This window comes from Melanerpes formicivorus, unplaced genomic scaffold, assembly GCF_026170545.1.
Source record: "Melanerpes formicivorus ecotype bairdi unplaced genomic scaffold, bMelFor1.0.p_v2 SCAF_32, whole genome shotgun sequence".
NCBI lineage: Eukaryota > Metazoa > Chordata > Aves > Piciformes > Picidae > Melanerpes > Melanerpes formicivorus.
The window spans coordinates 7,297,735-7,321,429 of record NW_027142384.1 but is presented as its reverse complement, the minus strand read 5'-3'; the positions used below and the strand labels follow the sequence as shown (position 1 = coordinate 7,321,429).

The following is a 23,695-nucleotide window of genomic DNA, read 5'->3' as shown; positions in this document are numbered from 1 at the left end:
AGCCCTCATGTGTGGTGATTTTAACTCAGGAAGGTCAGGAATAAATATTTAGATAATGCTGACTTATAAATTCTGGTTTGGTTTTTGTTTTGTTTTTCTTTTGAGAAAGAAACTAAACTGGAACTGAAGGTAGTAGTAGTATGTTTAGTCAGTTAAAGGCACTGTGAGGATAGTTTAATTTTCCAGAATCCATTAGAAATCTTATTCAGATGAGACCACAAGAAATGAAATACCTTCAGAAAATATTCACCTAAATAATCAGTGTGGTACAACTGAATTGAATAGAAAGATAAAGTGGAGCCAGATGAGTTCAGGTGGATTATTACCCTTGAGGCTTTAAAAGGACTATTGCCCAGTCTGCTGCATCAATCCAGAGAAACTTCCCATATTCAAACGGGCAGTGAAATGAAGAGGAGCAAACTGTCCTCTCAAGTTGTCCCTCTGCACCATCTGGAGAAGCAGTCTGTAGGACCATCTTAGAATAATCACTTTGGTTTGGCTGAAGTTAACATTTTACAGTTTATTATAATCAAGATGGGCTATTTTTCCCCCCCTTCTCCCCTGTTTTTTTCTGCCAACAGGATATGCAGAAATTTCAATTAATTTATTATTGTGCTACTCTTTTTTTTTTCCAGTCAAAAAATCCATTACCCAAGAGTGACTAGTCCTGCCTCACAGTTTTCCACCAATTCCATAAATTGCATTAAAGTTTCATCATTTCCTGAGTCAGATTTTCTTAGAAACATTATTCATCATTGAAGAACGTTCTGGTCATTAAAAAGGTTAAGAGATAATATTTTCTTACATTTTTGTGGCTGTTTTCTCTTTTGAAGAGAAAATATTATGGGAGAGGAAGCTACCCTGCTGACTGCAGTTACTCAGTTTTCCTGCCTTTCTCCATTTTTTGCTTCTACAATTTGTCCAGTTCAACATTTAGAACAAGCTGCTTTAGAAAAAAAAAGCTTGAAACTGCAAAAATATTTTACTAAGAAATACCATTGGAAAGCCTAAAGGGATAAACCTTCCTTTGTCCTTCCTATACTCAAAGCAAAACAAAGAGGCAGGAAGGTGATAAAGGCTTGCTGAGTAATGCTCTGAGGTCCTCTGTAAGTTTTAAAAGAGCATGCTATCATCTGAGCCACTGCTGAGCCCAGAGAGAAGAAGTTACAGAAGGAAATGGTCCAAGCTTGCCTACAGCAGCTGGACAGCAGGGACAAGCACTGTTCCACAGCTTATTCATCTGACCAAACTGTGGATCTTGCTTACTGTCAGTTATTTCTTCTCCAATTTACACTGCTAGTCTTTTCCTCAATAATTCTTTCCCCTTTTTAAAAAGGAATCTGATTAATTATCAGAGGATCCATAACAGCAGAAAAATCTCCCCTGAAGCTTTCCTCCTGTCATGCCAGGTTATTAGCCTTGCTCCTTTTTGTCTTGCTTCTTTTGTTGGCTCTTCTCCCATGCCTTGCAGCCAGCACCTTTGAAGAAATATTCATCCTCCTCCACCTCACTGGTTCCCCTGGCTGTTCCTCTGCTGCTTAATGGAGCCCTCACTCTGAGATCTGCTCTCCTTCAGTGAACTCTTGCTGTCCTCATGTACCCTCATTTCCTCAGGCCTCCGTTCTGTCATTTCCTTTTAGTTGCAGCTTTTTCTCCCTGTGAGGAACACAGGCTTCAGTTAGTGTGAGTAGATGCCACCAAATCCGGATGCAAGGCAAGGTGTGATAGAGTTTGGACACTGGATATGCAGCTCTTTCCTTGCAAAACTCAAGGAGATTGTCCAGCTCTAGGTCTGCTGTAACTCAAATCAGAATCACTGTTGCTCAATGGGTTACTCTAAGATTTGGTAATGCTGTTGGCCAAGCTTGCCATACTTGCCTTCTGTGACTCCTGAAATCCCTTTCCTGGTTTATCAGAAATGCCTTTTGCAATCTCCCACCCCATGGCTCCACCTTATGTGGGCCCAACTCACCCCTTTGTTGCCATCCAGGTTTCCCATATGTGTCCTTACCCATTCCACTGTTTTCTGCTCTCCCTAATGCCCACTTTCACCCCATATGACAGGGATTTTCTGTGTGTTCCCCATGCTATACTTGTCCTTGCCACACATGGTAGGGCTCCTGTCCCCTCTGCCACTTGTCTCTTACTCCCAGTTCCATACCCACACTAAGTTTCTATGCCATATTACCCTTGCAGCCTCTGAACCTGTCTCCAAACCTCCTCCAGCCAGACTTTGCCTCAAGAAGTATAGTTATGCCAATACTCTGCTTCTTGTTTCCTTCTCTGTCACTCCTTATGTGATATCTTTGTCTTGAGAGCTCTATCCCTACTTCCAACCTCCCACCCCTCTCCTACACACTGCTACAACTTCCCCACTCCCTTCTTGCAAAACTCTTATTTCCTTAGGGGTCTAGGATGCAGGCACTATTGCTGGGCAGCTTCAGAAAGGGGAAGGAAAATGTTCATTCAAATCAGAGCATTAGGAAAGCTGGGACCTTGATTTTTCTCAGAATCAGGCTATTGGAGGGTTCTGATTTGTACCCATTTTGATAAGGTTGTTTCTCCTGATGTGAAAGAATCTCTTGACATTTTGGAATGGAAAGTTACTGTGCTGAAGTCATACAAACCCCTGTGAGTTATGTGTTTTCTGCAGTGTCCTAGGCATCCAAGTGGGAAGCAAAAGAGCAGTTAGCACCTCAATGGCTGTTTTGGTGGAAAATATATGAGTCCCCTCTTCAATCTAAAAAGAACAAACACATAAAAATTCCCACATTAGTTCCCAAGTGCATTCAGCAGCACTGACATGAGCTTTGTGACTGCACATGATCAGAAGGTGCCCTCTCACTTTAGTCCCTGTGGAAAATGAAGCATTATGGCGCCAGAAACCTCAGCAGCAGAGCTCAATGCTTCTTCAGCACTCTTTAGGCCACACCTTGAGTACTGTGTCCAGTTCTGGGGCCCTCAATTTAAGAAGGACATTGAGACTCTTGAACGTGTCCAGAGAAGGGCAAGCAGGCTGAGGAGAGGCCTCGAGCACAATCCCTATGAAGAGAGGCTGAAGGAGCTAGGATTGTTTAGCCTGGAGAAGAGGAGGCTCAGGGGAGACCTTATTGCTCTCTACAACTACCTGAAGGGTGGTTGTAGCCAGGAGGGGGTTGGTCTCTTCTCCCAGGCAACCAGCACTAGAACAAGAGGACACAGTCTCAAGCTGCTCCAGGGGAAGTTTAGGCTCGAGGTGAGGAGAAAGTTCTTCACAGAGAGAGTTGTTAGCCATTGGAATGTGCTGCCCAGGGAGGTGGTGGAGTCACATCCCTGGAGGTGTTCAAGAGGGGATTGGACATGGCACTTGGTGCCATGGTTTAGTAGTCATGAGGTGTTGGGTGACAGGTTGGACTCGATGATCTTTGAGGTCTTTTCCAACCCCATTAATTCTCTGATTCTATGACTCACCTTCATTCAGAAACAAAGAAAGAAGAGGAAGTATTGCTCCTCTGTTGCATGATAGCTCCTTTATCTCCAGAGGCCATTTGCCTGCACACCTTTTGTCCTTGGCTTGGGCTTCCATGGAGCTTCCATTCTTTTCTGGTTTCTCAAGAGCCGCAGATATGTGTCAAGTTTTAAATCTTTACAATTAAGGATGTTGACGTGCTCCTGACAAATGGTAAAAAGTCAAGATTAAGGCTTCATTTAACAGCAAAACTGCCTGCAAAACTCAAGCATTTCTGGGATCTCCAGGTGTGTTGCCTTCACAATTTCAACTGAGATTTTTTTCCAAAAAATGTTGTTCCTGGAACTGAGACTCTGGAGCATGTTTACAGTTTTCTTTATGGTAGGGGTGATTTACCTGAAAGTTTCCCTTTGAAAGCACAAAACTAATCTGGAAAGGACCTCAAACGTCAGCACTGTCTTCCTGGAGTGAACACAGAGGCTGGAGGAGGTGATAGGTGGCTTTCAGGTTCACCCACCCCAGGAACTGAAGGAGCACTTCTGTACCTTATGTGTCTCCTGTGACATTGCCAGCACAGTGGTATTGTCTCCAAGTGGCTTCCATGTTGTGTAGAGAAGGTCAGAGAAAGCAAGGCCCAAGCAAGTCTGGTTCCTGCTCCCCACAAGGGACTGGTGGGAGGAGAGGAAGTGGGAAAGGATGGAGGCTGCTGCTGCTTACCTCTCAAACTCAACAGAGTTATTGCCTGGTTCCCCAAGTTTTTCTGAGGAACATGAGCACATTGAGCAAGGTGACCAGCCACCCCTCCAGAAGAACTAGTGGAGGAGACCTCTCTCTTGCCTGTGGAGATGCAACGAGCACCATACAGCCAAGCACCAGTGGTGAAGAGAGAACCACAGGTGAAGAAAATGCATCAATGAAACCAGCTTTGATTTGTTTCCTGTTTCCCTTTTTATTGCATTGTTTTAATAAGAAAATAAAAAAACAGATAGAAGTGCCTTTTAGTCATCTGTGCCTTGGTTGATTCTCTCACTGACCTTTAGTCACTGATTTTTAAATTTGGAAGCCAAGGTGTCTAAAACCACAACAATATGAGTTTTCTTTACTTGATTAGCCAGATAAATTCAAAGCAGAAAGGAGGCACCATACTTTTGTTTGCATGTTTGGTAGAAACCAACGAAGTGGAGGAGTCAATGTCTTGAGCTAGTATCTTCCAAATTGGTCAGCACTGCTCATCCCATCACACCCTAACCTGATCCATTGACTTACTCAGTATAGGCACAGGAGTGAAAATGCCCAGCCTGCAGCATACAGAAATACATCTGGCCCTGTAGCAGGGCACATACAGTCTTCTTACCCTGACAAAACTCCACAGCTAACTCAAACTAGAAAAGAGCAGATACTGCTGCTCAAATACTTTGCAACATGATCATCCTACCTACCTTGTAGTGTTAAAAAGTATGGAAAGCAGGCTGTAGCTGTTTGGATGTACGTTAACTACCTATCACTTTCCAGGGCAGCTGGTGGAACTTTGGCTGGAAGAGTTTAGGATGGAGTTTGTCCAGCCAAATGCAAGCACCTACCTTGTGATGACATGGGTCGCATCCTATCCCCTAGTCGCCAACCAGTTCTCCATTGCTGTAAAGGGTGGTCTGTTGCAATGCCAAAGCCAACACTGTTTCCAAAATCCTTAGTTGTTGCTAAGGGTTCTCACATTCACTGTGTGCAATTTGTGTCACAGCCCTGTTTCTGTTACGTCTGAGACCGAGTAGCTTTACCCCACGGCTTGTAATTTTGCTCTTCCAATGACAGCCCACCAGTGCAACCCCAAGCCATTAGGGATACAGGAAGTGGAATATATCTTCCCTCCCTGCAGCAGTCTTTTTCATATTAGAAAAACATATAATCAAAAATATAAACTGGTGGAATGTGTGCTACTTTAAAAATTAATCACTTAAATGCAAGTATCTTAATCTAACATAAAACTACTATATCTGGCCTGAGGGACTTCTGTGGATACTTCAATTCTCATATAAAAGCAAACAAACAAAACAAAACAGAACATTTTTCTGTTGAAAACTACAGGAGGATAATTCCATCTTCAAGGTATTATACAGTGTGTGCAGAATCACATTACTCTTGGGAAAAAAAAGGTTTCAAAACCCCCTTTATAGTTGGTTAAATACATTTTATAAGAAAATTATGAACATCCTAGGAGTCTGTCCAATGATATTTCCAGTACCTTAAAGTTATTGTCAGTAACTCTTCTGTTCCTTCTAGCTGCTTCTTCACAGAGAGAGTTGTTAGCCATTGGAATGTCCTGCCCAGGGAAGTGGTGGAGTCACCATCCCTGGCGGTGTTCAAGAGAGCATTCGATGTGGCACTTGGTGCCATGGTTTAGTCATGAAGTCTGTGGTGACAGGTTGAGGTCTCTTCCAACCTTGGTGATTCTGTGATTCTGTGCTTCCATGATTCATCACCAAGCTTTTCTTGAGCCCTATACATTAGACTAATCTGTAATTCCTCTCACTGCTGTGACTTTGCATTTCTCACAGACACTGAGAGGTAAGGAAGAATTACTCTGTCCAAGAGATTTTGTCAGCTTCTTCAAACAGATGTTGCTTAGACCAGGAAATTTTTAAGCAATGAAAGAAATTAATCTCTACCTATATATATATTATTACTTTTTAAAACCTGTGTGTTTTTTCTTTAGTTGTGTGTTCAGACACATGCAGAGATTTTTATGCACACAGAAATAATGCTATATCTTTTAGACTACTATGTACTATGAATATAAAGTACACTTTTTAAAACCTATAGGACTCTTTCTTCTGTTATTTACTATAATTTGTTCCAATCAAGCTGAAATCTTTTGTAATGTAATAATGCTATATCTTTTAGACTACTATGTACTAAGAATATAAAGTACACTTTTTAAAACCTATAGGACTCTTTCTTCTGTTATTTACTATAATTTGTTCCAATCAAGCTGAAATCTTTTGTAATGTATTGGTAATCAGTTGATTTGTCCTTGTCTATGTTCTCACTTTTCCCAACATTTGCTATGAATTCAGCCCTAAGTCTGTTTCATCCTGTCTGTTTTCAGTCATTTTTCCCTTAAACTTGCTGCTTATCAAGTCAACACTTTACTGATTGAATTTATATCCTATGGGAAGCTATTTACCTGGGTACATAATTTTGTTCAAAAGGTGTGCCTGAAAATGTTGTCAAACTGCTGTGTTCAAGTAGTTTGCTATCCCGAGGTACTTACCCTTCAAATTCAGCCCTGTCTGATTTGGTCTCTTCACTTGTCTATTTTAAAACTCTAAAATGAATGGGATGCAGCAAACTGTTTTAAAAGAAAATGTCTAAAAATGTCTCCCATGTGCACCTTCTCCAAGAACACTGCCAAGAAGAAGTCACATATAAAAATAAGTGGTCTATTTCTGCTACTAATACTGTTACTAAATATTTGGTTCCATTTCATGTGGAGGAAGCAGCACACACAATGGCTGTGAAAAAACCAACTAAACTTTTGCAAACAGAAGGTTTTCAGAATCAGGCACATATGTTCTAGACCAATACTTGGAATATTAACTAGAAACGTTTGATAAATGTGTCTACATCACTTTTGTCTGGGTAATTCAGTTGGGTTATGCAATAAAATTGCAACAAGCCCACTTGCCAAGAATACTACCTTGTTTTTTTGTGGTGCTATAGCCATTTCACTTTAATTTTTTGAGCCTTTTAATTTGAGGCCAGTCGAGCAGTGTTTTTTATGGGAACTACTGGATTAGGCCTGTTGTGGTGGGTTGACCTTGGCTGGACACCAAGTGGCCACTACCAAGCCACTCTATTACCCCTCTCCTCAGCAGGACAGCAGGGGGAGAAAATAAGATGGAAAAAACCCTCATGGGTTAAGATAAAGGCAGTTTAATAAAGAAAAAGCAAAGGCCATATGTGGAAGCAAAGGAAAAGAAAAGATTTATTCTCTACTTCCTGTCAGTAGGTAATGCCCAGCTACTTCCTGCAACCAGGGCTCAGTACACATAGCAATTGCTCCAGAAAACAAACATTGCAATAATGAATGCCCTCTTTTCTTTAATTTCTATTGCTGGGAAGAAGTCACAGAGCATGGAATATCCCTTTGGTCAGTTTTGGGTTAGCTGTCCTGGAGTGTCCCCTCCCAGTATCTTGCCCACGGCCAGCTGCCTGGTGAGGGGGGAATTTTGGACAGATAGCATTGATGCTGTGTGAGTGCTGTTCAGTGGTAAATAAAACACTGGTATGTTCTCAACATCTTTCTCAACATGTTTCTAGCTATCAATACAAAGTACAGCACTATGAGGGTGCTGTGGGGAAAATTAATTCCATCTCAGGCAGACATATACATATATGTCTCAGAGAGCAACTACATGCATGTATCATTGTAAAAAAACCTGCAAGTATTCTCCTTGAAATCAATGGACCTGCTTCTATAATTAAAGTTAAGCATCTGCTTAAGTATTTCTTGGCCTGGGTTTGCAATCTGTAACACAGATGGACTAACAGTGGTAGTGAGTTTCGAGACGTCATAATGACAAAAAAGCCTCCATTATACCATTAATCTATCTAGATATTTATATGGCATCCACTGCTATAAAAATTGAAGTAGCTATCTTAATGTAGCCAAGGATGAGGTCATATTATTCCCCTGAATCTAGTCTAATTACTGGCTCTTCATTACTGGCCTTCTAGTGCAGTTAGCGGAGCCACAATGAATAACTGCATGAACATACTGCACTCTCTGCAAAAACATAGCTACGTCCGCTGCTGCTGGCTGCCTAAAACCATCTCACTGACTCTGAATAGAAGGAAGAGGAAAGTGTGTCAAAGGCATTTTTGCTGCTCATTTAAGGACAGCTTCCAGCCAAGGAACAATGACAAGGTGTTGTGGGCAAGACCTTAGCGTAGAATCATACAATCACAGAATCATAGAATCAATAAGGTTGGAAAAGACCTCAAAGATCATCAAGTCCAACCTGTCACCCAAGACCTCATGACTACTAAACCATGGCACCAAGTGCCATGTCCAATCCTTTTTTTGAACACCTCCAGCCATGAGAGGCTCTCTCATTTGGTCCACAAAACACATCCTTACAAAAGCAACATTTTCTTGAAAAGTTCCCCCTCCTCCCACCCCAAAAGTCCGTTGACTATAAATCATCTTGTAGATCACTAGCTAGTTGGCTTCAAATTCATAACACAACAAATATTTCCCCTCCAGCACCAAGCTCCACAGGGGATAATTCCTGAAGTAAAGCAGCAGCAATCTTCAAGACAGAAGTTGCTTTCCGTCCCACAAAGGAGAAGAGTTTGTTAATCATGCAACTATTTAAAAGTCACTCCCAAGATGTGCACCTGAGCTCAGAGTCTATAATTTATAATCTACCCACCCACACATGTACACTGCAATCAGATTGCTGTTCCCACAGAAAATAAACATGCTGAAACACAAGACCCAGGACTGTTTCAGGCAGTGATAAAACATTTAAAGGTTTCATAAAGTCTTGGGGTAGCACAGGGCAGGGGCAAGCATACCCTTCACCTGCTGCAGAGGGTTACATACAAATGGACATAAAGAAGATAGAGTTTCCTTTGGTCTCATCTCACTTTCTCTACAAATCAGGAGTTGATACAATGAAAGTATAGCTCCCAATCCCAAAAGACAACCAGTGGTTTTAAAAAACCTCTTAATGAAAGGGTTGAGGGCTGCTACAAAACAAAGCAAAGTAAAACAAAGCAAAACGAAACAAAACAAAGCAAAACAAAACAACCACCCACAACCAAACTACCAAACTGAAAAATTTACTCCTCAACATGTCACTGTCATATCCGACAGTACTTCTACAATCAAGCATCTCTATAGAGTGAGAAACCAAGAACAAACAAGTCAGGAAACAAACATTTTAGTGGATATTTTTTCCAAGAAACTCAAAATAAAATATTGCCTTTGGAATTAATGCCCACATCCAGTTGAGTAATTGGAAACCTTTGAGGCAGCCATGGATCTTGGTCATTTATAGTGATGGTTTTCCACATAAGCTTGTTTGACATTGAACCACACCTCCTAGGAGGCACTAGTCCCTTCCCTTGGAAGACTATAGTATGTCAACTTTTTACCTTTGTTTAGGATGAAGAACAGTCTTGCTATACTTTATTTTTCAAGAGGCAGTTTTTCCTTCTTTTCAAATGATTGGTTGGCAAGACACTGCCAACTTCCTGCTGATGTTCTGGTGTGTCCCCTCACCAAAATAACCATGAACTTGAGTGTCCTTTAGTTGGGTCGGTGTATATATAAAGGTTTCTAGTACTGGTGTACCCAAGCACATCATAAATATTAATTGAGTTATCCTTCCAACATTGCTATAAGGTTCTATTACGCTCACTCTTCAAACAGAGAATTGAATTTCAAAGTCACTTGCCTGAGGCAAGACAGGAATTTTGTACTGGTGCCATAAATGTGCCCACATTTCTTGAGGCCTCATCCAAAGCATATTTTCTACCCTCTTATGGTAGACACAAAAACAATTTTTATGCCTCCTTTTTTTTCTGTCAGCCTGGTTCTAAGCTATTTTCTCATACATGTGATCACAAAGGACACCAAAGTGAGCTCTTATTTTAGGATAAGAGATAATGTTTCCATACTCCTTGGCTGTCAGTAAGCACAGCCCCTGCAGAAAAAAAGGAGTGCTCTGTGTTGCACAACCTACAGTGATTGCTCTGGATGATTAAGAAGTGGTATTAACACATTCCATGGATGAACTATCCAATCTTCCTTAGCCTTAGGGATAGAAACTGAAATCCTGGGCCTAGACAGAGAATTCAAGAGAGATGAAGAATATCTGTGGAGAAAAAATAGCAGTGGCTTGCATTCGTTTAGCCTTACTTTGAGTACACTGACCAAAAATGCAAAAACATATCAAATGCCTTGTAAGAAGGAAAAAAAAAAAATAAGCAAATCTCACCTAAAGAGCCTTGTATACATGATGTTTTCAGCTAATTTAACTTCACATCTCCAAAGTTTTGCTCTTAATTTACCGCTCTCAAACATGAATGTCAAAAACTACTCAGAACAATTTCATTTGACTTAGTTCAAGAACAAATATTTTGATTATTTTTCTTTCTGCTGTACCATAACTATGGCTAGATTTGCTCAACATTTATTCCAGAATTCAAGCAAGACTTTTAACTGACCCAGAACATGGTTGAGCTTTGTTATTCTAGGCACAATCAGAAACATGAGCTAGAAGAACCTACGGATCTCCAAGGTGACATCGCAGTCCTCACGCTGCTGAAGGGCTGTTAAACATCTAATGTACAAAATAGTAAAATATTCATGTCAACATTTTAATACACAATGATAGATTAAGTATTTAAGACACCTTATGTTGACTATGTACATCCTAATCATAATCTGGGTTTTAGCAAATATTGCAGTAACTTGATTTAAAAGTAAGATTCCATGGTTCTCACTTTGGGAAGGAGCGTGATGCAAATCAGACTGAAAATATTTGTAGTGATGTCTAACCTTCATCTTCCATATACTCACCAGAAACTCAATGCCACTGTCCTCATCACTGGCCATCTTTTTCTGTCTCATCTGTATGTTAAGCATTCTCTAAACTCCAACTTTACTTACAGCTTCTAACCTAATGAGGTAGAAAGTAAGAGGTAAGAAAGTCTTTACTGTTTCTTGGCTTTTTCCACTGGGACATCCAGATAGCCTGATGCAAATATCTTGATACCTCTTGGCTGATGTTCAGATAAGATTTTTTGCTCTGGGCTTTAGTGTGGTTCATTACAGTGATGGAAACCATCTGTTAAGCTAGGGTGTAGAATGAGTAATCTTCAGTGTTTGAAGATGCTTTTGTCATTGAACACTATTTGTTTTCAGGTCCTCCCTTCAGTAGCTTTAAATCACCCTTAGGAAAAATAACCACAGTTAGAATTAAACTTTGCACACATTTTTAACTCCTATAGAAATGGAGAAATGTTCTTTCACATCAGCACTAGACAGAGTCTTTAGGGCACAACCTACTCCATGATGCTTAGGTCATATGGGGATATTTCTTTGTATACTTATTAATTAAGGTGTCATGAATTAATTAGGCACAATGCCACTAAAAAGCTATGATAAGCAGTGCATCTTGTATGCTAATAGTATGGGCGACTCTTACACAAGTGAATCATCCCTATTTCCCAAATCAGCAATTACATTGTGCCCTGTAGGTAAATGTCTTTCATAGAAATTATTCCCAGAACTTCCTCAGAGAACATCTGAGGCAGCACAGGAACACCACTAATTTAGCTTTCCACACCTATGTTGGAGCCCTTTTGGCCAGTAATTCTTGAACTCATGTCCCCACCCCAAGTTTGAGGTCGTAATCCTACCTTTGAATTGTCTTTAGGATCATGGCTCTGCCACAGCTCCATCCCTGAAGTCAGAAAACATTGCTCTTGATGATGGCTTTGTACCTACACCCAAAGGGCAGTGCTCTGCTCTAAGAGAACCTCCCTGTTTTCAGAAAGACTACCTGGGAAGGGGCACAACTTAAAATGAACTTGATTACACACTCCTTTATGAGGAGCTGAAGTAGCAAGCTGTGATGATGAAAAAGCCCAACTTCTAAGAAAGGTATGTAGTAAAGAAAACCAATTCCAAGTGAAAGAAAAATGTCTAAAATGAAACAAGATTAAATACAGAAGTCTCTTACACAGTTAGGAAGGTTAAACTGTTGAGTCTTGTCAGACATTTCAAGGAATAAAAATAGCATTTTTAGTTACATCAGCTGTGCAAGACAACACGTCCTTCTGTCCCAGGCTGTAGGTACCACCCAGGTGTCAAGTGCTCAGCACCTCTGAAAATGAAGGTCATCATGGAGGCAGACAAATGAGACTGTTTCAGTCCAAGAAGTCTTGCTTTGTTTTGTTATGCATTTTGTTTGGTTGGTTTGTTCTTCCGGCATCTCCAGAGGGTTGGAATAAATTCAGCTTTCATTGCAAGGCACCTGCGGACATCTGCATTGAGAGTGCATGGGACCTGAGGCACTTTGGCAAATCTATAAGGAAAAAAACTAAGAATCTCTGTACTGTGAGGTACTGCAGCAGTTAAAAAGATACATAGATAATTAGATAGATAAGTAGGTGGGTAGGTAGATAGGTAGGTAGGTAGGTAGGTAGGTAGGTAGATAGATAGATAGATAGATAGATAGGCAGGCAGATAGATGGATATCTTTATAGGACTATGGGACATTTTAGCATCTAAAATCTGGAACTTGAACAAGGAAATAATTTTCCAGGTCCCAGTCAAAATGATTGGTCTGAGACTGCACATGAGATCTGCAAAAACAAACTCTAAGCTGCAGTTAAAGCTCCTGTCATTAACCCATGTTTTCCTCGTTTATAACTAACTCAGTGGCACTATCTGGACAGTCATGTAAATCACTGCAATAAGGTCATTCAAGAAGCTGCATCCAGCACATTTTTACTCTGCTCACTAATACATCAAAGCACAGAGACAGAAGATACAATGAGCATTGTTAGCACTGACCTAACCTACTTTGCCTAAGAAGCCTCTACAGCAAAGCAGTGTTGTCTAAGATGTTAAAGAGCTGCATACATTGCATTCCTCTAAAGTCAAATTCAGTGTGGTCTGCAGGCATGTCTATTGATTTCAATGAGATTTGTGTCAGACCTCCATATGGAATGGTTAAGAGCTGCTGGGCAAAATGAGCTGTCAAGGAAAGGATGTACTTAAAATTGCATTTTGATGAAAAAGGGAAAACAGACTTTCCAAAGTACAGAATGGTTTTGCTGTTAGCAGGATGCTTTCTAAACTCTCCTTTTCCCTCTGTGCTTTAATTCCTTTGTTACAAAAACCACAAACACCTTCCGGGCCAGGAAATCCAATATCTCTGCAAGTAATTATCTTTACACACAATAGACACAGAAAGCATTGTCACCACTTAAGAAGTGCACATGGCTAAAAAGCTTACATGTAGATATTCCTGGGTCAGCATTGCAGGGTGAAATAGGCTGATGAAAGAGCTAAAAGAAAGAATGAGGTGGATGCTTTTACAAACAATGTATTTTTCAGTCTAATCTTTGGTTTTGACATTAAATTAGAAATATAGTACCCCAATCAAATTAACAGATCCACTGGATCCAGCCAAGTCCACACATGGCAGTAAGGCAGAGCAAGAATAGAAACCAAGAATCCTGCCCACTCCATATGTGAATGATTAGTCAGACTCTCAGTTCTTCTGTAGCACTTTTCCACACCCTAGCTCTCAAAACACCTTTTACAGAAAGGCTATGGAACACAGCTACAGAAGAAGAAAGAAGCTGTCATGTCAAAAATCAGTTTCAAACAGCCTTGAATCTCTATTCAGGGGCCTTAACTGTCTTGACTGTGCCTCTTCATAATAGCAAAAAGAAATAAATTCATTCAGTATCTAAGATCCAAAAAATTAAGGGAAGAGAAATACATGTTAATTAGTTAATAACCCAAATTCTGGGTTTGCTTCTCTGGCTAATGTTAGGCATTGCCCTAATGCTTGATATAAGAGAGCTCTCCAATAGCAAATTACCATTCAAGAGAAGCTAGTGTACTGCACCTCTGTTTAAATTATTCTTTGATACTATGCACATTCCTCAAACCTGAGTGGCCCTCCTGTTGTCTCATGTTATTTTCTGAAGCATAAACTGAATACTCCACAGATGATTAAAAGGACACAAAACTTGTCTCCATATGCCCTTGAGCTAAGAGCATGTAGGAGACATACCTACAAACAGGCATTTACATATGTAATGGTCTGCAAGCAGTTCACAGAACCAATGAACCTGTCTAGAGGGAGATGTTGGAGATTTGGTATAGAAAGAACACTGTTGGTAGACGGGCATCAGAACCCAAATGTTTGTCAACAAACTACTGGTTGAAACACATATCTGAAAGTGGAGGCTGCTCTGCTTCAGAGATGTAGTTTCTGAGGTGGATATGTGGTGAGACAGCTTTTGTGGATCCTCTGCCCAGCTTCTGGGCTTGAGATCTATCAGATTGCTGCCAACCTTGGGAGAGCACATTCTTCAGGGGCATCTGTGGGTTTGAGTACCACAGCTACTGAAGAAAAACAGAGGTCCTCACAACCTGAACTTTGTTCTGAGATGTTGAGGGCATCCTGAGAAAAGAGGCCATTCTTCAGGACTAATGGAAAAATAGGAGCATAGAAGACTTGAAAGGTGTGATTACATCAGGAAGTTCAGCTTACATGGGTTTACATACATTGTTGTGTGGATTTTTTTCCTGCTAAAAATTTTAATTCTTTAAAACAAAGCATGAAAAGCATCATTTTGCTTTTTGCTTTCTAGTCCACGAGAAATACACAACTGAGAGTTTTTGTTTTGAAAGAGCAAATGTTTTCCTCACCCTCAACTCTAATTCATGCTCAAGGCTATGTTATATTAAGAGGCTATTAATTCAGTTGATAAACTCAGCCACTTTTTTTTTTTTTGTTTTCCTCTTTTTTTTCCCCCTGATGAACCAAACAAATGAGGTTGTTGCAAGGGCTTGAAGCGTGCAGCGTGGCAATGGAGCGGCAAGTGGCTGGAGTACTTTTAGAAAGAAGGCCAAGAGAGTTTGCTTCAATGCTAGTGCTAGCAACAGTGCTCCTTATCCAGATCTAAACACTGACACTATTTCTAACTCAGGGAATACCTGAACCAGAATTCCCAAAAAGCAGATAGGAAGGAGGGATTGCTTCATACTTTCCCTGTTCTTACTCTGTTCTGTAGCCAGTACTCTTCCTTTTTGCTCCTACCTAACCTCTGAGACAGCTGAGCTGGAGAGGCCTTTGGACTGACCCTGTGCAGCTGCTCTGATGCTCTTCTGTTTGTGCTGCATTTCAAGGGAAGTGATTTTTCTCTCGTTCCCAATCATTGTCAACAAACAGCAAACCCCTCCAAAGCCATTTTTGACAGAGTCAACCTTAGCACTTAAATTCAAGGATTAGTCACAGGCTGCTGGAGTGAAAACAAAGAGAATGTAAACAGCTAACACTTTTGCCAAAAGTATGCAAGAGTCTGTGTGGGAAAGGATATGATATAAGAGCTTATGTGATCATGCATTCTTTTATTAAAATAAAACCTTTCACAACAGTTCCTAACATGACTTTTTTCTTTTTTTTCCCTAAAGTATCACCATTCATTAAACAAAGCTTGCCTGTTCAATTATCAAATATGTAAGGCTTGAGATATCAGGTAGATCCCTCTATGGGTGTATTTCAAATTGTCGTTGTTTAATTATTAACTGACTCCCTGACTCCGTCGTGTTTTCTTTCAATATGCGTTCTTTGTTTCAGGAATACATCCTGCAATATTAAATGGAAAGATAAGCTCAGTCAAGAACCTGAGAAATAACACCAAAATCAGCTTTTGTATGTTTTCTCACCTTCCTTTCTCAGCTGTCTCAAATTATCATTATAGCCAAGAAGGAGAAAGGAAAGAAAATTCACTATGAGAGTTACACTGGCTTTGAGGCAGAACATATCCCTCCACCCACCTTCTTCTCATCCCTACATTAGCCATTTCATAAGTCTGAAATAAAAAATGTTGTGCCAGGAAGGTTTGAAGGAAACATCACCTTGGAACTGGCTGCTACCATAGATATGTGCAAAGTTTATTCTGATTTTCAGTAATTATCTTTTTCTTTTTCAGATAGTTGCTTATTTGTCCCATCACATAGTTCAAGTCACCTCTTCATAAAATGCAGGTGTCTAACAAACAGAGGAGTCAAGGAAGGGTTTCATAAGTGTCAAAAGGGGTTTTCTTGACATTACAAAATCAGACTCTTGGCTCAGAGTGAGGTCGAGGAAAAGGAAGGAGGGGAAAAGGGAGATATGAGCACTGTTCACAAAACCACCCCCATGGCAAGAGATTCTGCTCTGGCATCTCCATGGTAAGATAGCCCACTTCAATTAAGAATACATATGTTCACTCTGCTCAGAATTGACTTGAATTGAAGGTTTTTTCTTTCTCAGAAGAGGTGCTGACTGAGAAGTTTACTACTGTTTCTGAAGTGATAGTCTTTTATGTTTAAATACTCACTAGAACAGCCACTGGAACCTACCAGTGCTCTTTTCCAGGTGAATGCCCTTATGGCAGGCTATAATTCTGTCTTGAACGTAAGTGTAAATGTACGTGACTGTAAATGTATACTTAGAGGTCAAAATAAAAACCCTTCAATTAGAGTGGATGCTGAAGCACTAGCCCAGAATACCTATAAAACATTAGTGTGCACCCACAAAATGACATAGAAGATTTTAAATCCTGCCTTATTTGAGGTAAAAGGATATTTAAGCCCCTTCAAAATATCCTGTGAGGGTTTTAAAGTAAAAAGTAGAACTACTTTGTCACTACTTTGTGCAAAGTTTGTATTAGCTTCCTTCACAGAATGACTGTTCCAGAAAAAGCAAAATATTTCCTCTGTCCTAACTTTGTTTAACCAGGTGGACTTAGAATTTTGGCATCTTCTTGGCATCAAGTTTCCTGGGAGATGACTAAGCCAAGAGTGTATTTTCTCTTTTTTCTGCACCGCTTGTCTCAGCAATGCAACGTGCACAAAGGGGATCCCACATCATCCAGCCTGCCTCCAAAGCACCCAGCTTGTAGATCAAGCACTTTGCCTCTGAAGTTGAAAGAGACCTCAAGATGAAGGAATAATAGCTCCTTCCCATCATGAGAAAACTCTAGGCAAGGGAGACTTGCTGTCCAAAGAAACAAACTTGTGTTTAATAGTAGATACAATCTGCACTTACCTAGCATAGCAACTAGGTTTTCTAGATGTGAAAGAAAAGCAGCTGAGGAGTTTCAGTTCCACAGACCAATGCCTCCTCATCAGTGAAATACAATGTTTTCTCTTTTGCCTTGAAAACATTTTTTCCAGACCATTTTTCCTCCTTTCACAACAAATTCAAATTGTTCCTCTCATGCTCAAATCATCAATGCACCGAGTGTTCCCCACTGTCCCTTCTGTCTTATCAAGTTTCCAATTCCTAATTAAACTTATAAATTCTAAAAGTACATTTTAACCACTGGCATTGACTCCCTTTGGAACAAAAAAAAAAAAGCCTCCCTCTAGAGCGAGTTACACGAAATCACTTGACTCAACAAGCAAAACTAACTTCCTTTTGCCTAACCCAACCTTTTAGTGGTTGGCAACGCTCCAGTGCTTCTGATTAAGAGCAAAGATGCTGAAGGGACAGATTTTTGAAGGTGCTGAGCACCACAGCACATGCTGATTTAAGCTGATGCTGCAGATGCCAGGCCCCTATATCATCCTGCCCCGTGACACCTCAAATTCACTTTCGCTTGGTGTGACAGGATATCACTTTCTTTTGTTTTCCTGTTCTTTTCTTGCACTATCAAAGTTAAATTCCATGGAGCAGTGACGTTTAGCTCTCTCTGAGCTGAGCTGCAGAACAGTATTTGCATTTGAAACATCAACTACTTCTACACCCACTTCTTCAAACAGAACTACCACAGGGTTTTGAGTTTGCACCTGTACTTTCCATTGCTGCTTTGATTTATTCCAGCTAAGAGGAAAAGTGACAACTGGAGATTTTGTCTTTTAGCATGTTGGGTTTTTAAAATTTTCTTATTGACAGGGGCTGGGGGAAAAATAAAGAAAAAAGAAAAAAAAAAAGGGGGAGGCAGGGGAGATTGGAGTAATTCATTTTCAATGGGAACAACAAATGAGCAGATGAGCTTAGCAGTGCTAGCCAAGGGAGCACAAGTACGTGGCACAAAAAGTACTCAGCTTCATTGTTGCCTGCTCCTCCTACAACATAATTTCTTTCTATGGCATAATAACAAATTGTGGATAATAATTTTCAGGTAAAAGGCAACAAACAAGAACATTGTCAGTATTGTTGTAACTCTGGACAACACTCATTACTATGAAATATGAGGTACAGCAGCATTCAGTGTACGAAGTGCTGGTGTGCTTGCTTACTAATGACAGCTTTTAAATGCCAGTCATTTCATAGTGAATATCATCACTGCAAGGTCATAAGGGTCTGGAGATGACTGCTCATTTTCTTCATTCAAAAGCCTACTGAAATCGAAAGAGAGATGCTCATGGCTTGATAAGACTAGCTACAGATCTCTCTTGTCCTGGGTAAATGTGTGTTTTTCAGATGAAAGGGATTTGGCAGAGGTTTTCAGTGTATGATTCACAGCATCACAGAATCACCAAGGTTGGAAGAGACCTCAAAGATCATCAAGTCCAACCTATAGAATAGAATAAACCAGGCTGGGAGAGACCTTCAAGATCATCACGTCCAACCCATCACCCAACACCACCTAATCAACTAAACCAAGCACCCTATCAAGTCTCCTCCTAAACACCTCCAATGATGGTGACTCCAGACCTCATGACTAAACCATGGCACCAAGTGCTTCAAACTTCTCTCTCTCTCTGGCTTACAAATCACAAGTTCTTGAAGGTCTTCCTCATGCACTGGTGGGAGATTTCCATTTGTCCACATATCCTGTAAGAGTAAATGGAGTCTTCCACACATAAAAAAAAAAATAGAAAGAAAAAAGAGAGACAAAGATTCCCTGTTTAATTCTACTTAAATACATCTAGAAATCCTGAGTGCCATTCGTTTACTCCTTGCAGGATAAGTGCCACATAGGCTATGTGCAGTGATAGGGTAAGTCAGGAGATGGCGATGTTGTGGATGATCTTAGAGCCTCCCCCATGATTATGCAACAATTAGTTCAGGTGGTGCTGGTGTGGGAAATGCTCTTCTGTAAACTGTGGTGCAGGTTTGTCAGATGCTAATTCTCAGACTGCTTATGTCTCTCCTGGTTCAAAAGTATTTGCAGCTGGAGTTGCATTGCTGCTATAAAAGAAAACCTACTTTGCTGCTAACTAGAAAGTATGGGAAGATGGATGCAATTCCTCATTTACAGGGGCTCTGCTCCAGGGGCCACTTTTTTGGAGGCAAGGGTAAAAGAGCGTATGTCAAGTTCTTGCCTGGGAGCACTGAGCAACCTCTGAGATGCTTAGACTGACAGAGAGGAAAGGGTTAAAAATGGACATTGACTCTTTTTGATGTGCTGTATTATCTTTCAGGAGTCCCTTGAGGCTGGCCTCTCTGTATCCAGCCTTGCAAGACTGACAGATGGGGCCATGGCTCATCTCTCCCTACCTGATTATGAGGTTAAACGGGTAGCTATACATATCAAGTCAACAACCCCTCTGACTTGCCAGCCTTTTACAAGACTGTGAAAAGAATTTAGATGGTCAAACATCTATTTCTACATCACCACAGAGTTCTGGATGGGGTCTTGTCATTCGTGTCCTTTGGAAAAGGCCCTCCTGGGCACACATAGAGGTTTCAGCTGAGAGCTTGGGAACTCACAGGCTAAACTGGCAGATCCCTACAAGGTTAGGCTGTCCTATTGTTGTTTGCAGCTTGGATTTCATGTAACCAGTTTGGGCACAGTTTCAACTGACTCTGTCCTATCCATGGTCATTAAGGGGGGGAAAAGAAGATAGTATACTCCACAGCACATAAAGAATGTTTGAAGCAGGAACAACTAATGTGTGGCCAGACTCCCAGACACTCATGGATGTCACTGCAAAAACAAGATACTGGTTGGCTCTCACCAATTTACACTTTCATTTGCACATGACTGAGATTTGTGCTGAGATTTTGGAATTGTTTAAAATTCCAACTCAAAGTCAAACCAGTGGCTGAGCCATCTTGGTTCATAACTAATTGAAGAGAAAGTTCATGCAGCATCCTAGGAAGAACTGTCAGGTTTCACACTTCCCTTTCTCTAGCACAAAAAGAACCACAATGTAAAAGTCTTATAAAGGGGAATTATCAAATTAGAGGACAAAAAACTCTTTTTCAAAGCATAGTTCATGAACCTTTTGATGAATATTCTCAGATGTGCAAGTGTGAAGCGCGAGCACAAATCAGTACATTCTTTTCATTATTCCTGTCACCATCTTGTCAAATTTGCTGACAGGTTGGAAGAGCCCTCTACTTTTGTCTGGCCCAAGGATTCTCACCTTGGAGATTATAAGCACTTGGCAAATGACTCTCATCACCCTGCCTCCACAGGACAAATCCTGCAGTAGCAGGTGGGAACTTTTTTATTAGCTCATCCACTAAAGCAAACATATACTTGGACCCTGAAGGTCTGCCTTATAAATAGAGGGCTCAATGGAGCTGGAAACATGATTTAAGGCAGTTAGGAGTTACCAAACAAACCCAAGCCAGTAGCAGGATGAAAGCACCTTTACCCATTTCTTTCCTTTACCCCCCATTACCCTGTAGGATCTGGCCCTTCTCTGTATCTTCATCTCTGAGACTTCTACCATGCCCACATACTCCACTCTAAGGGTGACTATCTCTAGAGCAGAATCATATTATCATCAGGCAAAATGTATGCTCCAGCCATATCCTTCCTGGCCTCCTGCCTCAGTAGTGGGAGTGCACCCATCCAATAAAGGAGCAAGGAGTGTTAGTCAGATACTGTAAACCTTTACTTGTCCCTATGTGAATATGCTGCTCTTGTAAGTCAAAGCCTTTAGCCAGCAAAATCTAATTTTCAAGAGCATTAGGGTGCCTTTAAGGTTGTCTGCATCTTATAAGGATTTTAACATTTTAATGAGTCTCTGTTCCCCAACTCTAATAGAGAATAATAACATTCTTCTCATTTACTGGGGTGCTGGGAGAATAAATATTTATGAAAAACACTGTAATGGTGAGATTCCAGAGGATGCAAGGTCCATGTAAGCCCCATAAATAGACTGAAAAACAAAGGAAGCTTTACCTTCTACTACCTCCAGTCTAGCACAGAGAATCAACATTTGTTTAGCCCTCACTACTCCACAGCATCTTGTGAGATCAGGCAATTTTTTGTGTGTGTGTGTGTGTGTGTGTGTGTGTGTGTGTGATTTCTGGAAATGCCACAAAGACAAATCTTGACATGATCTTTCAATCACTCCTACATCCAGACCCAGCCAAATGGAGGAAGTTTAGAGGAGCGGAAAAGCATACAAACCAAAGGTAACTGAGCATTTTTGTGTCTATTAAGAGACTTTTTGGGGGTACCAACATAGAGACCATGGTTGGACCAAGGTTTTGATTTCAGCCTTGCTGGCTCCCACGCCCCTAATTAGAATTGAGCTCTTTGTAGATAAATAACATTTAAGTGGAACTATTTCTGACCACTGAGGTCCTGCACTTTGCTGTGCAGTGCCCTTTCATTAGGAATTAGCCGACCTGATGCTGAATAAACACATTGTGTATTTTGCAAGAGCTCTTATGTGGTCTTTGTTAATTACTCTGTTTAACCTATTCCAGTCCTGTGCTTCTTAGCCACACGCATCACAGGACTGCTTGGGAAGGGGAAGATTATGGGGGATCCACAGAGAAATTCTTAAGGAGAGATACTACATAAAGACATGCTACAAAGTCTGTTTGAACTGGTGTCAGATACAATGAGTGGGTAAGAATCACTGTAAATACACACCACCTCAGGAACACTTCACAGTTTCTGTGCCAACATCCAGAAATTAATTACATGACCAGGACCTTCTCTCACCACCGCCCTCTTGACTCTACCAAAGAGGCCAGCCTGGCTTGTTCATTTGTTTTTTCTCCACTGCCTTTGGCAGTGGTTTGTTCTTGGAATCTCTCCCTCTCCCCTTCACCCTCAAATTACACTCCCATTCATGACAACCTATTCAAAGGGTGCTCAGATGCATGCTTGATGCTTTATTGATGAGCTTTCCTCAGGGGTGCCTAAGGGCTTTCATCATTGGAGCAATAAAGTCTACCATCTTGCTCAGGTCTCTATTCTGGACGTAAAAATCCCATAATAGCTTTGCAGGGAGACAGCCAGCAATCACCAACGACGTGGTTCCTCACTGACTCAAGGATAGCTATACATCAGTAACTGCTACCTTCACCAGCTACTTTAATACAGTCCTCAGCTAGCTCTAATTTAGGATTATAATGATGAAGTGTGTTCTGTTTCATCAGTTTCTCTGGAGTATGTGAATGATTTCAAGCTCTGAAAGTTAGACTACTTTGGCCCATACTCCAATGGGAACAGTAGGCAGAAACCTGGATACTTTTTACATTAGCAACAGTAGTCTGGTAAAACAACTCCCTTGTTTAGTGCTGGAGCTGTCTGTCTTCACTGGGTGTCTCCAACAACGTAATTATGCAGTAATTATGGCAACACAAACCACTCTCATCTAAACTGGCCTCAACTTCAGACATCCATCTTCAAGCCCTCAGTAGCCTTTCCACATTGCAATTCCCACATTGATAAAAGAGGAGGCAAATACTATTAACGCTATTAATTATTAATATAACTATTAATATGTGCAAAGCCCTAAGGCTTCAAGATAAAAGGTGCTGAATAATTGTAAGGTGCTCTCCACACAGCCATGGGCTGTTAGCAACCAACTCAAATCAAAAAAGATTATCAAATACACACAGTTAAAGAGATTGGACTGATCAAGCAAAGCATTGCCATGGGATAATGCCCTCCCACTGTTACAGGAATTCTGAAACATTAATCTCCAGTATCACAAAGGATCTGAGGCTCTCCTCTTCAAAGAGCGAAGCATTCACCTTGTCACAGACAATGTTTGAAGGCTGTGACACTGTTATGCCAAATCACTTGCTGAAACTGAGCAATTTCATGCAACGAATGTCTACAAAGCAAAGCTGCAGTTACTATGCGGCTATTGTAGAGCTCCTTCCCATCAGCAAGCCAGAAACCCTGTAGAAATGCTGACAGTTTCAAATTCATTTTTTCTTAACTATTTCAGTCTTGGTGTAGTTCTAAGTCTATGTCTGATGGCAATAAGTTGCTGTGAATCAGCCTAGACTGTAATTAGGGATATGTAGTGTTCTCTTTGTGGGAACTTTCTTGGGGTGCAGGGATAATGATGTTCTAAATGCTCTTCCAGTCCTGTTTTCAGAGATACCAAGAGACAACCCAAATTCACCTTCACAGTTACATTGTAGGTCCTTTACCATCAGCGGAGACAGACAAATATTTCCAAAGGGCAAGTTAGCTCACACTTACCACCTCCTGCCCTCTGTAGGTATCTAAATTCCCTGAGCTGTTTCTGCACACTTTATGTTGGTATTCTTAAGCACCTAGCCCCAA

At 40.8% G+C, this 23,695-nt stretch overlaps 2 long non-coding RNA genes across 2 annotated transcripts in view; both read right to left on the bottom strand.

The window, feature by feature from the left end:
* LOC137449691 (uncharacterized) overlaps positions 1–23,695 on the bottom strand; it is a 121,464-nt gene that overhangs the window by 49,071 nt on the left and 48,698 nt on the right. The gene's annotated exons all lie outside the window — the stretch shown is intronic.
* Positions 385–3,640, bottom strand: LOC137449690 (uncharacterized). The gene is made up of 3 exons (XR_010989453.1): positions 3,451–3,640; positions 2,628–2,740; positions 385–1,656 (listed from the first exon to the last, which is right to left on the bottom strand). It is a non-coding gene; the product is annotated as an uncharacterized lncRNA (long non-coding RNA).